Raw genomic sequence first — 12,443 nt, forward strand, 5'->3', positions numbered from 1 at the left:
GTCCAAACTGAGAATTTGTTGATTAAGATTATTGTTGTGGTGGTTGGCTTGAGAGCATAAGCCCAATTAATGGAACTTCCTTCCATCAACAACCAAGTCCCTGTAAAATGCTAAACGGCGCTCAGATGGACATGATCAGAGCAGAGAGCTTGCGAAAAAATCCTGACAAGCAGCATCAGTTAGTACTACTGCTCCACAGCTTTGACTGATTCCTGACCTCTGGTGCTTCCTGTGCGAAATTTGTACATTCTTTCCATGACTAGAAGTTCTCTGGTTTCCTCCCACAACCCACAGCCGATAGGTTGTTGGTCATTGCAAACTGTCCCAGTGTAGGTTAATGGCAAAAAGACTCAAGGAAACACAAACTTGCTGCCGTATGTTTTCTGACACTGCGTCATTATTACATATTCAGATTGCTTTAAGGCTTGTGCTGTTTAAATCTCTTAATGTTGCCATCTGTCTCATTTGAAAGACGGCTCTCCCCTCGAGCCGTTGATTATGGACGCTCGCAAGAATGCAGAAACACTTATCTGAGAGGACTAAGTTGCAGCTGTTTGGGGGTGTGAGGGGAGAGATGGGGTGTGGCTGGGATCTAATAACCAAATGGCCTATGGGTTGAAAGCAGGAGAGGTATAAAGGGTAAATCTACTGCCCCTCTGTCCTTTTCCCTCTCCTAATTTACCCAGGTCCTCCCACAACTCCCTTTTTTTCCAACTAACCCTCGCCCCCAACCAAGCTTTTAATCTCCCACTTTCTTTCCCCTCCTCTACTTACTCCGATTGCCTGTCACTCATATGTTCCTCCTACTGTTTGGTCCCACTCATTAGATTCCATGATGCGAAGTCCTTTACTGCTTCCACCTATCACCTCCTAGCCTCTGTCGCTGTCTCCACCCTTCCCTTCACTACCTGGCAATCAACCTTTCCTCATTAGTTCCGTCTGGTCAGACCACCACCCCACCTCCCCTCACCACTTTACACTTTATTTTCCTCCCCTCTGCTCATTCAGTCCACCCGAATAGTTTTGACCCTCCCTTTTCCTCCACGCATGCCATCTTCCCTCCACAGTAGTAGGATGGGGCCCTGTGGGAGAAGTGTGTGAGTTCCTCCAGCAGCTCTTCGTTTTGCCTCCAAATTCCAGCTTTGCAGTCTCCTGACTAGATCCATTCATGGAAAGCATGTTCAAAGATTAGAGAGGCCTCAAGAATTGAGTTGGGGCCTATATGTGGAACAAGGGTACAAAGTGAAAATCCTGCAATAAAAACAGCTTTGAGCAATGAGGCATTTTAAATATAAATATTGAACCTGCAATATATCTATTTATTAAACCGTTGATACTTTATGATCTGACTAACATCAGATCTTTGGGTTTTTGTTCAGGAATATGCTGTAGAATAAGAAGGGATCTCATTGAAACCTACCAAATGTTGAAAGGCCAGAGTGGATGTGGAGAGGATGTTTCCTTTGGTGGGGGAAATCTAAGACCAGAGGACACAGCCTCAGAATAGTGGGATGTCCTTTTAGAACGAAGATGAGGAGGAATATCTTTAGCCAGAGAGTGGAGAATTTGTGGAATTCATTGCCACAAGTGGCTGTGGAGGCCAAGTCATTGGGTATATTTGAGGCAGAGGTAGGTAGATTCCTGATACATCAGGACATGAAGGGATACGGGGAGAAGACAGGAGATTGGAGTTAAGAGAAAAATGGATCAGCTATGACAAAATGGTGGAGCAGACTCGATGGGCAAAAAGACCTAATTCTGCTCCTCTCACTTATGGTCTTATGATAAGACTCTGACAGCAGTCACTAAGAGATGGAGTTTGAAGAAATTCCGGTGGCTGACCCTGTAATTCCCTGAGGTTTGAAAGCTCACTATCATCATAGGGCCTGCATCCAGTCAGCAAGTCTAAACTCCAGACATCTGCCTTGAAAGGGTCTTAATCATCACCGGTGTCCCACTTGGTGCTGCAATAACATCAGCGCTGGACTCGGGACCGAAGGTTCCTGAGTTCAAATCCAAGTCGGTTGAGCGTCCAGCTAGCAACTCGGCCTCGTAAAGACAAGAATAGCTTGCTACGGAAACACCGTCATGATGGTGCCCCGATAACTCCATTGCCGAGTTAAGGGCTATTCTTCTCTTCTTCATCACCGGTGGGAACGTCAGGAGCAGCAGAGGTTTAGAAGAGAAGCTTTCTAGCCCCTTCGCGCAGGTTGCAAAGCCAAAGTCGGTGATCTTTGGGATATCATTGCCAATACAGCATTCTCACACTAGATATCCCGACTTGCAATATGAAGGGCACGGTGATACTCAATGATCGAACCATCTGCCTAAAGTAACGCAGGGTCACATCTTCAGATAAATTACATCGAGAGTCAACTCAAAGCAGTTCATTTGTGCTTCCTTCATTATAAATAATGTATGCTCCCACGATTTGATAATCTGATATACCTTTATTATATTCAGATATAAACACTGAGCAAAAATGGAAATCTCTCTTAGCAAAAGCCTTGTCAAGTAGTCACCCACCTGCTCGAGCTTATCAATGATTTTTATGGAATAGATCATTGAAGCTTCTTGAGGGAGGACCCTCCTCCCATTGACTTGACCAGTCTGATAACCAAATATGCTAAGTCCATCTCTCCAGGGGATTTACACCTGTTAGTTAATAGCTTTTAAGGAAAAGGGCATCCTGGTTTTCCAATGGGCACAGGACATTACGGTGGTTCAGTAGTTACAGTTAATGTCAGAGAATGCATACAGTATACAACCTGAAACTCTTACTCTTCACAGACATCTACAAAACAGAAGAAAAACCTCAAGGAAGGAATGACAAAACATTAGAACCCCAAAGTCCCCCATCCCCCTCCCACTCACAATCAGCAGTAAAGCAGCAACCCTCCCCCCCACTGGCCTCAGCAAAAGCATCAAACCCCCCCCCCCCACACCCATCACCGGGCATGCAAGCAATATCAAAGCCCCAAAGATCTAGAGTCCATCAAAACTACTGTTCATCCCAGCAGCTCGGCGTGCCACAGACCCTCTCTCTCTTACTGAGGAGAGAGAGAGGTATCACTCCTGCCACAGTGAGAGGGGAGGCCAACAGTTCGCTGTTACGAGTCTGTGGCATCACTCTCTTTTGAGTTTCTCCAATTCAAGAATCAGCAGCAACCTCTCACCTACCACTGAGAGAGAGAGCTATTGCTCAATCGCGGAAGCGTCCAACAGCCTTGATGTTCTATCTCCCGCAACACTCCCGTCACCGACACCGGTGAGGAATCGTGTTGTCTACAGGGCTGCACCCCGAAGGAATCATGGCGGACACAGGACATACATGGTGAGGATTCATGCCACTTACAGGGCCGCACGAGGCTGCACCCCGAAGGCACACACCTTCCAGGCCGCTCCTGGAGATATCAAAAGCAGTAGGCCACTCGGCGAGCTCTGAAGTGCGGGAACCCTCCGTCGTGAAGAACCACAGTTTGAGTGCAGCTGTAGATCATGGACTCCAACAGGGCCCCAGCCACCTTGAAAAGGAAAGAAGAGGCATTAGAGAGAAGAATTTAGACTTGTTCGCGGGTGGACTGGGGGACGTCGCCCTCTGGCATCATCTTTAGCTCCTCCTCCTTTCATGAATATGGTCATATACCCAAATATATAAATGGCCATTCCAAGTATAGATCAATACAACATAGATACAGGGACTCAGCCCAATGAGTTCGCACCAACCATAGAGCCCACTCAGCTTGTCCCAACTTGGTCACAAGACCATGAGCTGTAGGAGCAGAATGAGGTCATTCGACCCATTGAGTGTGTTCTGCCATTCAATCATGGTTGATTTATTCACGCTTCAAGTCCATATTCCTTCAACCCCCCCCACCCCCACCCCTCCAGGTACCAATCCAGGTGTGTCTTAAATGATCCCATTGCACTTGCCTCAACCACTTACTCCAGTGGCCCATTCCACATGCTCACCACCTTCTGCATGGAAAAGTTGCCCCTCAGGTCCTTTCTAAATCTTTCCCATCTCATGCTATATCTTCGTCCCTTAGCCTGGTGAAAAGACCATCACCTTTTCTACACCTCTCATCATTTTAAACACTTCTATAAGGCTGCTCCTCATTCTGCTACATTCCAATGAGTAAAGGACCCAGCCTGTCCGTATAATTCAGGCCTTCTAGACTTGGCGACTCTGCACTCATTACAATTTAACCACGTCTTTTCGATAATAGTGTGACCTAAACTGTACTCCCAAGTGCGGCCTTACCAATGAGTGATATAACTGTAACATAATGTCCCAACTCCTACACTCAATGCCTTAACAGACATCAGTTTATGATGTCAGGAAACTCCCAGGGCGGCTGAACAGTCAGTAAAGAAATGCAGAACAGATGCTGCCCAGCTCATTGCCAGCATCCACTTCATTACACAGAGATGCAATTCAGAAGTTAATAGTATTGTTTGATCTTAAGTCCTACAGCCAGTAATGTGACAATGACCAGATCTAATCTCTTGATGGTGGCATGGACAATTCTACAAAATGATGTCTCCTGAGTGTATATTTTTACTCTTGTTTCCTCGAGCAATGGACTAACTTCACATTACTGCCTTCCAACCTTTATACTTCCAATAAACTTCATTGGTTTCAAGAAAGGACAGTGGTGCTAATCTCCTGTTAGCTCCAACTACACATTCCTTCAAATTGATCATCTTGTTAGGCAGCTTTACCTGTTCCAGCTTCTGATTGGTGCCTGATTCTTCCACCGCAGATCACAAACTTGGTGGTTGCTTGGTTTCCATTTTATTTTTTATAGCAAGGAAACTTACATCTCTATTCATCAGCAGAGAAGCGTGAACCTTCTCCAGTACTGATCCAGTAATTAGATAAATGTGTCCCTTTACAGTTAAAAATGTGCAGAAGCTGGAAACCCAAAACAAAAGGGGATAGTTGGCAGGTCAGGCTGCAGGGGTGGGAAGAGAAGTGAGGTCAAAATTTCAAGACAGAGACCCTTCGTCAGAGTGGAAAAGGAGGTGAAAGAAGCTACAGGGAGGGTGAAGGTGAAGAGGGGAGAATGTCGCCAGTAAGGTGACTATTGGGATAAACTGTGAAAAAGATCAGTGAATGGGAGCAAATGGGAGAACATGATGGAGGGTGAAATACAGAGCAGAAAGACAAGGGTCGGGCAGGTCTGTTCTCCATTCCCAGAGAGGGGAGAAACAAAGTTAGAAAGCCAACACTATAGATAGAGAGTCTTGATCTGAAATATCAACAATACCTCGGCCTAACCCGCTAACTTCCTCCCACAGTTTTAGATTCAGACTACATCATCTGCAGACCCTTGTTTTCCCAGCTAATGGTAAACTTAACAACGACGTTGGAATTCAGCAGAACAAGTGTCACATTGGTTAGTGTTTCTTTCTGATGTCAAACTGCACCCATGGCAACCGTTAACAAGGTGGTCATCCCAGTGATATCTTTCTCTTACTGTGACCTTCATTTCATTAACTTGGCTTTGCTACAAATACTTTTGTTTTCTGTGCCATTTTTGTCCTCAGTGGACATGTAGAAGATAATCCCCTGTAATCCCAAATAAGCTGCTTCATCCACATGCCTTCTTTCAATGAGCAGCCAGGTGTGAAAATAACTATCTGGCTCTCTTCATTTTGGCCTCACTATGTTGCCATGGATTAGGGGCGGCAGCTTTCTAACATATCACCAGAATACACTATATGATGTTTGAGAAAATCTAGAAAGGCTTTCCAAGCATCAATCAATTTTCCACAGAGTCTGGTGTAATACTATTACATCTTTCCATGGGTTTCATCTAGTTTTGTCATTCGCTTCAATACTAAAGTAAATGACAAAACTAAAATTGCTAAATTACTGAAGGGCACAAAAAGTTTTTTGGACTTTATATAAAGTCTTCCTCCCATTCCCTTGCCCATTGTAAAGAGCAAGGATTCAAAGTACATTTATTATCAAAGTATGTATGCAATATATAACTCTGGGATTCTCCTTCTTGCAGCCAGCCTTGGAACAAAGAACATCATGAGACCCGTTCAAAGAAAACATCATACACCTAATGCACAAAACAAAGAACAAATCACACAAACGGCAAAAAAAAATGAGCAAATAACACAGAGAATATTAAACATCAAACCACAGAGTCCTTGAAACAGTCTAGGAATGAGGGGGGAGGGGTGGAAGGGGGGCTTTGGGGTTGTAACAATTTCCTGTCATTTATTCTTTCAGTGTTTTTGATCTCCTTGTTCTGTGGATGTCTGTGAAGAGTATGGATTTCAGGTTGTATACTGTATACATTATCTGATATTAAATTGAACCATTGAATGTTCAGTTAATTCGGATCAGCTGAATTTAGCTCCTGTGTTGTTCTTTGACTGCAGGCTGCCCCAATCAAAATCGCACAAAATACCAGTTAAAAAATTGAATAACCAGAAGCCAGAACCACATCATAATACGAACTGCAGAGACTCTGAAAATGAGACCAATCCACAAACCACGCTGATCAAACTTTGCCCAAGACCCAAGATCCAAGACCCTAGCAACTTCCTCCGGCAGCAGCAAACAAGAGGAAGAGGGAGATCGGTCAAATCTATTTGACTAGAATGATTATTGAGGTGTGTTTTTTTTTCAGTAGGAGAGGAAATTAAAGTGGAAAATGATGGACATTTTAATTTGCACTACCGTTGAACTTGGAAAACTCATAGGGAGATACAGCAGGGAAGCAGACCATTCGGCCCATTGAGTCTGTGCTGACCATCTACATTGACCCTACATTAATCCCCTTTCTTCAAAGTTCAAAGTAAATTTATTATCAAAGTACTATACGTCACCATGAGATTCATTTTCTTGCAGGCAGTCATGGTAGAACTGAGAAATACAATAGAATTAACAAAAAACTACACACAAAGACTGACAAACAACTGATGTGCAAAGGAAGACAAACTGAGAAAATACAGAAAAAGTAATGAGTAATACTGAGAACGTTGTATTCTTCCCCCAGATTTTGCCACTCAGCTGTACACTAAGGGCAATTTACAGTGACCAATTAACTTACAATTCTTCTTGTTTGGGCTGCAGGAGAAAACTAAAGAACCCAGAGGAAACAGTCAGAGAGAGAGCGTGCAGACTCCACATAGACAGCACCAGAAGACAGGAGATTTATGTGTCCTTCAGTTTCTCACAATCTTCCTCAACTTAATGGCCAACCTTACAGTCTACCCCACCATCGCCAGATTAATTACTACCACTTTCTACCTGAGACCTCAGCAAACTGGTGAGCTTTCCTCGAGCCAGCACTGGTGGAAATCCTGTGTAGGTAGGAGATGCCACCTTAAGGGGCAAGAGATGCTCAGTGAATTGTATTTTAAGCAGGTACAGTCAGGGAGTAAATCAGCACAGAAACAATCCCTTCGATTCAACTCACCCACACCAGCTAAGATGCCCATCCAGGCTAGTTCCATTTGGTGTGACTGGCCCATATCTCTCTGAATCTTTCCCCTCTGCTTTCAATACACCAAATGGCTCAGCCTCCACAGACGTCTGGGCAATGAGTTCCAGAGGTTCGACACCCTGTGCTAAAGATATTTCCTCTCATCTTTGTTCTGAAGAGAGAACAGAGATGAGAGCCCTCTTGCCTTCTGGTCCTGGACTCCCCCACTACAGGAAACATCCTCTCAAGTGCAATTTTATTGTCGTTTAACCGCGCACATGTATACTGCCAAACAAAACAGCATTCCTCTGGAGCTAGTGCACAGCACATAACTGTATAACTCACACACTTCACACAGGAAGTAATATTATCATGAGTAAATTATCAAATAACAAGGTGCTTTGCGACACAAAATAAACTGAATAGATAGATAGATAGATAGATACTTTATTCATCCCCATGGGGAAATTCAACTTTTTTTTCCAATGTCCCATACACTTGTTGTAGCAAAACTAATTACATACAATACTTAACTCAGTAAAAAAAAATATGATATGCATCTAAATCACCGTCTCAAAAAGCATTAATAATAGCTTTTAAAAAGTTCTTAAGTCCTGGTGGTAGAATTGTAAAGCCTAATGGCATTGGGGAGTATTGACCTCTTCATCCTGTCTGAGGAGCATTGCATCGATAGTAACCTGTCACTGAAACTGCTTCTCTGTCTCTGGATGGTGCTATGTAGAGGATGTTCAGAGTTATCCATAATTGACCGTAGCCTACTCAGCGCCCTTCGCTCAGCTACCGATGTTAAACTCTCCAGTACTTTGCCCACGACAGAGCCCGCCTTCCTTACCAGCTTATTAAGACGTGAGGCGTCCCTCTTCTTAATGCTTCCTCCCCAACACGCCACCACAAAGAAGAGGGCGCTCTCCACAACTGACCTATAGAACATCTTCAGCATCTCACTACAGACATTGAATGACGCCAACCTTCTTAGGAAGTACATTCGACTCTGTGCCTTCCTGCACAAGGCATCTGTGTGCTGTGTGAATAATGCTGCTGCCACTTTATGTGTGATGAGACCTGGGTGCTGGTAGGGATTTCAGTAGTCCTACGGCCTGGGGAAGAAGCTGTTTCCCACCCTGACAGCTCTTGTCCTAATACTACAGTATCTCCTGCCTGAAGGTAGAGGGTCAAAGAGATTATTGGACAAATGGGAGGGTTCATTAACAATGCTAAAGGCCCTGATGGATGGAAAAAGAGACCATATCTACTCTTTCTAGGCCTTTCAATATCCGGTATGCATCAAAGAGATCCCCCCTCTCATTCTTCTAAATCCCATCGATTACAGGCCTGGAACCATCAAACACTTCTCATAGGTCAAGACGTACAAAAAAGCTGGATGAACTCAGCAGGTCGGGCAAGGTCATCCGGCTTTTTTGTACGTCTTGATTTGACCACAGCATCTGCAGTGCACTTTGTGTTTACTTCTCGTAGGTCAACCCTTTCATTCCCAGAAACATTCTCATGACCCTCCTCTGCACCAGCTTCAAAGGCAACATGTTCTTTTTTAGATATGGGGCCCAAACTGTTCATAATACTCCAAATGTGGCCTGACCAATGCTTTATAAAGTATTACGTCCTTGCTTTTATATTCTAGTCCTCTCGAAATGAATACTAACATTGTATTTGACCATTTGACCACCATTTCAACCTACAAGTTAACCTTTGAGGAATCCTGCACGGGACTCCAATGTCTCTTTACACCTCTGATTTCTGAATTTGCTCCCTGTTTAGAAAATACTCGCTGCTTTTGTTTTCCTTCTAATAAAGTGCACGACCATTCACTTCCCCACATTTTATTGCACTCCCCACTTCCTTGCCCATTCTCCTAATCTGTCCCAAGTCTTTCTGCAGACTGCCTGCTTCCTCACCGCTACCTGCCCCTACACCCACCTCTGTATCTTCCACAAATCCATCAATTCCGTCATCCAAATCATTAACATAAGACGTGAAAAGTAAACGGACCCAACACTGACCCCTGTGGAACACAACTGGTCACTGGCAGCCAGCCAGCCAGAAAAGCCCCACACACAAAATGCTGGAGAAACTCAGCAGGAAATGAGAAAAGACTCTCTTTATTCCCATTCTTTGCCTTCTGCCAATCAGAAAAACTTCTATCCATGCTAATGTCTTTCCTGTAAAACAATGGGCTCCTGTCTTGTTTAGCAGCCTTAAGCGTGGGCACCTTGTCTTCGGCCTTCTGAAAATCCAAGTAAACAGCATCCACTGGCTCTATCTTCAAGATTCAAGATTGTTTAATGTCATTTCCTTTACTCAAGTGTAAAGGAGAGTGAAATAAATGTTGCCCCAGACCCAAGACAACAGAAAAAAGCACAGTAAGATTAAAAAACACAATAAGTATAAATCATATATGTCAAACTCAAGGCCCGCGGGCCAGATTTGGCCCGCGGTGGAATTATCTTTGGCCCGCGAGATAATATCTAATTACTATTAAAGCTGGCCCCAGTAATCGAAGCGCCTATGGCGTATGATATGGCTAATGCTGAGTTTATTCAGGTACCGGGTTTTCAGGGTTTTTAGTGTTTATTCGGCAGTCTTGCTCGGCAGTCTTCTTCATAAGAAACGGAATTTGTAAAGTGAAACACTTTGTAGTTATAGCAGAGACTGAGACACATGAGAGCAGGCTGAAAAAACGGAGGCAACGAAAGCTGCGTTTGCACGCGTCCAACTGATCCGGCCCGCATGAAGCTGCATTTTGCTCAATCCGACCCGTGACCTAAAATGAGTTTGACACCCCTGGTATCAATGCATAAGATAGCTTATTTACATAAAATGATTGTAAGTCCACAAAGTGACACTAGGCACAGGAGTTTCCATACATAAGGTGACTCTGACAGGAAATAATAAAGTACTGGTGGTGGTGGAAGGTTTTGCGGGATGGGTTAGAGGGTGGAGGTGTTGATCAGACTCGCTGCTTGGGGAAAGTACCTGGTTTTGAGTCTGTGGATCCTTCAAAGCCTTCTCCTTTATGAGAATGGGGTAAACAGTCCATGAGCAGGGTGGGCAGGATCCTTTATGATGTCGCTGGCCTTTTCTCAGCACCTTTCTGTATATACGTCTTTGAAGGCAGGTAGGCTGGAGCTGGTGATGCGTTGGGCGGTTTGATTATCCAAATTAGATCCTTCCTGCCCTCCGCAGGGCAGTTTCTGTACCAAGCAGTGATGCAGCATATTAGGATACCTTCTACTACACATCTGTAAAAGGATGTGAGTTTTAATGTGCATGGTCCACTTCTCTTCAGCCTCCTCAGAGAGCAGAGGTATTTCTTGACTGTATGGAACGTGTTCTGGGACCATGAGAGTTTGTGCAAGATGTGCACTCCCAGGAGTTTGAATCCGTTTGCAGTTTCCACTGTTGCGTTGCCAACATGAAGATTGGTGCGAGTGATACGAGTCTCTCCTTGTTGGCGTGTGGCCAAGTGATTAAAGTGTTCATCTAGTGATCTGAAGGTCACTAGTTTGAGCCTTGGCCGAGGCAGCGTGTGTATCCTTGAGCACATTACTCTGCGACGACACCGGTGCCAAGCAGTGTGGGTCCTAATGCCCTTCCCTTGGACAGCATCGGTGGCGTGGAGAGGGGAGACTTGCAGCTTGGGCAACTGCCGGTCTTCCATACAAGGCTTGTGCCCTGGAAACTTTCCAAGGCGCAAATCCATGGTCTATCAGAGCATGGTTAGAGCATGGTTACGCAGAGAGACTGGGCTTGTACACGCTGGAATTAAGGAGATTGAGAGGGGATCTGATTGCAACATATAAGATTATTAAGGGATTGGACAAGGTAGAGGCAGGAAATATGTTCCAGATGCTGGGAGAGTCCAGTACCAGAGGGCATGGTTTGAGAATAAGGGGTAGGTCATTTCGGACAGAGTTAAGGAAAAACTTCTTCTCCCAGAGAGTTGTGGGGGTCTGGAATGCACTGCCTCAGAAGGCAGTGGAGGCCAATTCTCTGGATGCTTTCAAGAAGGAGCTGGATAGATATCTTATGGATAGGGGAATCGAGGGATATGGGGAAAAGGCAGGAACCGGGTATTGATAGATGATCAGCCATGATCTCAGAATGGTGGTGCAGGGTTGAAGGGCCGAATGGTCTACTTCTGCACCTATTGTCTATTGTCTATCGAGACTAACGGAGGCCTACTACTACTACCATTATTATGAGTCTCTCCATTATTTCCTCCAAGAGTTCCACCAGATTTATTGGACAAAATTTCCCCTTAAGGATACCATGTTGAATTTGGTCTATTTCAGTGTGGGCCTCCAAGTAGAATAAAACCTCAGCCATAATAATCCACTTGCCAACCACTATAATTTCCTGTCTTTTGCCTTCCTCCCTTCTTAAAGAGTGGTGTGATATTTGCAATTTTCCAGTCCTCCAGAATCACTCCTGAAACCTTGTAGTGCTTTAAAGCTGATTACTAATGCCTCCACAATCTCTTCAGCTACCTCTTTCAGAACCCTGGGGTGTAGTCCATCTGGTCCAGGTGACTTATCTACCTTCAGACCTTTCAGCTTCCCAGGCACCTTCTCCTTAATAATAATGACAACACTCACTTCTACTCGCTGACACTTTCACATTTCTAGCATGTTGCAATGCCAGTGATGACATACAAAATACTTATTCAGTTTGTCCGCTATTTCTTTGTTCCCTGTTACTGCCTCACCAGCGTCATTTTTTCAGCAGTCCGAAGTCTGTTCTTGAATCCCTTTTATACCTGATATATCTGGAAAAAAACTTTTGGCATCCTGTTTTATATTATTGGCTAGCTTACCTTCAGTGGGGTTCCTGAGGTTGTCTTAGCCGGGGGTGGTAGTGGAGATAAGCTCCCACTACCTATAAAGTACTCCAAATGGCTTCTAACAGCCTCTGACAACCAAGTCCAACTCTTGGCCTTCCCATGTGGCTTTGCTA

The sequence above is a fragment of the Hemitrygon akajei genome, chromosome 29 (assembly GCF_048418815.1).
Source record: "Hemitrygon akajei chromosome 29, sHemAka1.3, whole genome shotgun sequence".
NCBI classification, from domain to species: Eukaryota; Metazoa; Chordata; class Chondrichthyes; order Myliobatiformes; family Dasyatidae; genus Hemitrygon; species Hemitrygon akajei.